General features: G+C 36.8%; 1 pseudogene; it reads left to right on the top strand.

Annotated features, from left to right (window-relative positions):
* Window positions 1–1009: 1009 nt before the first annotated feature.
* LOC112551300 lies at window positions 1010–1150 on the top strand (annotated as a pseudogene).
* The last annotated feature ends 2229 nt before the right edge of the window (window positions 1151–3379 follow it).

Raw genomic sequence — 3379 nt, forward strand, 5'->3', positions numbered from 1 at the left:
ACTTTCTTCAAAACTGTGTAGGGATCTTTATTACAATAAGTTAAGCCACAATCTTCTCCTAGTTATTTTGTCTCTCCTCCCTGCCATCTGGCTCTCATGGCAGAACTTTTTTCTAGAGGCTAAAGAAGGTTCTTTAGTCCAGATTCTTGCTAGTTTTAAACAAAAGATAAATAGATACCTACTAAGGCTATGGCCAGATTTCATCTCCCACCTCCCTCTGCTCTTTATTCACCAAAGCTCAATTACTCCAGCTGTTTCAGAGGAAGAAGTTCATCAATAAACATTGATTAGGAACTTCAACACTGGATCAGACTAGTCAACCCCTGCAGTCCAGGATCCCATTTTTAACAATGGCCAATATTCCAAAGGGAAATGCAAGAAATCCTAAGGTAAACTGCCCTATGGAAACTCTTTAGCTCCCCCAAATTAGCAGATGACTTCTGCCTTGAATTACGGATCTTTCTTTAGATAGTTCAAGCCCCATTTATTGCAGTGGAAGTTAATAATTTCAAATAACTCCTCCCCAAAACTCCACACATCATATCATATCGATTTATAACTGAACAGCTGATAATCAAACTCCTCACTGCTGGTGAATGTGACAGCAGATTGATGCACACAAAATCTTTTAAATCGATTCTTTAGAGACACTGATCTTTTTAAAATATGCTAGTTTGGAAATAGAAACTGCCCCCTGAATGTTGCTTGCAGAGGTACTTAAGTTGCAGCTGGGCTGCTTATCATGTCCCCTTCCTCATTAGTATACAGTACTGTAGCTAAATTGGAAGCAATTATTATAGCTTTCATAGTAGGCAGTGCTATGGTTATGGTCACATATAGTGTTCCATTAAAACCTCCTTTTTCACTCATTATATTTTGCTGAAGAGTTTCTTTTTGGCTGAAACTTTTGATGCTTAGTCTCAACAAATAGATGACTTTTTTCCTTCATTTGGGGAAAAACCCACAAGTCTATTTGAGGTAGAAGAACATGGAAAAAAACAGGGGAGGGGGAAAAGGAGACACCATAATCAACCAGGTGGTTTTCCCAGAGTGAGGCTTGAACCTTGCACTCTGGTCTGACCCCTGCGATTTCCCCAAATGTGGGAAACTCAACTGCATAATTTGTGGTAGTGGGGGACTGCATCCCCCATGTGAAACAAAAAAACAAAAAAAAAAAAAAGAAAGAAAAGAAAAAGAAAGAAAGAAAGAAAATAGTTGAAGCTCTGCTAAACACATTAAAATGGATTGAAACATAATCTTTTTTTCTACTTTCCTTATCACTAAGTTCTTATTTTTTAATGACATTATTTTATGTTGCTAATACAAAATATATCTCCATTGCAAGGCACCAGGTTTTTCTCATTTAATAACTTTAAGTAGGGATTTAAGTTAAATGGCTCTACACCTTGACCTCCATCTTGCTATGAACCGTAGGTGGCAGAGGCTATATTCGAGTTGTCTCTGGAGTTTTATGCTAAAGACTCTAGTGCTTACCTCAGTAAATAAAATTGTGCTTTAATATTAGCATGCTAAGTATACATTATTATTCTTTAACTTTTCACAGGATGTATTTTGTGGTCCTCAGTGCTTTTAGGCTTGGTAAGAAATGCCTAAAAACTTTCCATACAATGCTCATCATGCAGCTTTTTGTTAAGTATAGAAGAAATTATATTTTAACATGGTAAGAGGACAAACGGTTAAGATGAGTGAATATCTAACTCTCAGACCCTGAAACTGAAATCATTTTTTTTCTATTTGTCTAAACAGTGCAATTCAATGCAGATGTGTTGGGTAAAAAGCATGCATCACAATGGGATACATTGCCTTTTGCAACCACACAGACTGAATTAGCATGCTACAATCTGCTAAAACTATTTCTGTTCTACTCAAGGTCTGTCTGGTGGTATTGTTCCAGCTCTTTAAACAGCAATCAAAGACCTTGCTTTAACATAAGGCATTGTGTGGCTGAAGTTGCTTCTCATAAAAGAGAAAAAGTATTGTTTTCAGCCCTAGCTTTTCTTGTAAGAAAGTCATGAATTAGTTCTGGGCATGATGTATTCTATTTCACAACTCCAGTTGCTCATCCTATGAGGATCAAAAGGATAGTACCTTATCATCTTTCCATGTTCTCTGAGTTCATTTCATTCCTTTTGTTGCCTCTGGTCTTATGCAAAGTTGTAAGCTGATTGGGGCATGGACTGGCTTTGCCTCTTCACCTGTAGAGCTCTTAGCATAGTGGAGTTCTGATCAGGCAAAGATCTCTTGACATTCTATGATACAAATGAATATTATTGACAACTAGAGATTAGATTATTGCACTAATGAAAACCTTTATTATTTTACTCTACAACAGAGAATAAATAGAGGCCAGATACATTACTGAACAAGCATTCCACTGAGAAATAGTTTAAAATCAGGATCAATATAGCTGCTCTCTGCAAACTGTTATCAGTAGGATTTTTAATTTGCTGACAGACAGTTGTTTTAAAATGTGGTTAGGGTCAGGCAAGTGACACTGTAAAAAATAGCATCTTGCTATTGCACATGCAGTATCTGTTCTACTGTGTCTTCCACTCCTTATTTGTTTAATTTAATGCCAAAACCAAGTTCCCCCTCCTTGCCCCACTGTTAGTACTGCAGAGCTGTTATAGCTTGGGAAGAAGAACAAGCTGTTCTATTCTGTCTCACCTACAAAATTGTCAGATACATTTGATTTCCAAAGTTTTTATAGAAAAATGCAAAAGAGAGATCGGCTTGCTTGGCTTTATGTTGATTTTGCCCAGATGGCAACAAGGGGAAAAAAATCCAGTTTTTGACCTTTGAAGGGAATACTGTAGTGCTGAAATACTTAGGAAACAGGAATGAAAAAACACAATGTAGTTCACGCATTTGCTTTTCCAAAACCAAATCAGGAGCCTCTAGCTAGTGAAAGTCCTGGCTTTCTAGATAAAACTGTTAGTAGGATATGGGTATACAATTTCTCTTTAATTTTCCATTTTGAAGGATAAGATGGCAAAGTTTCCTGGATATGTACCATTTTGCAACCAAAATGTACCATTCTCCACACTCCGTCTGCTAGGTGAATATGAGCACCATGTTAAACCCAGGGGGGGAAATCTACTTCACCTGTCCAAAGCCAGAAAAACAGACTATTATGACAAGATAAGGGGATGACATTTAACCTTCTGATCACAAAAACATCTTTTACTAAAACAACACTTTTTGTTAAAAAGAGTTTCTCATTTCAAACGCATCTAATAGCCATGGATTATAACTAGGATTGAGGAATTTTCAAAATTCTCCTCTTATGGCCAATTTTAAGATTATGATCTGAATACCAGATCACCATTACAATCATTTATAAATTCACAGCGGGAAA

The sequence above is a fragment of the Alligator sinensis genome, unplaced genomic scaffold (genome assembly GCF_000455745.1).
Source record: "Alligator sinensis unplaced genomic scaffold, ASM45574v1 scaffold32_1, whole genome shotgun sequence".
In the NCBI taxonomy this organism is placed as follows: Eukaryota; Metazoa; Chordata; order Crocodylia; family Alligatoridae; genus Alligator; species Alligator sinensis.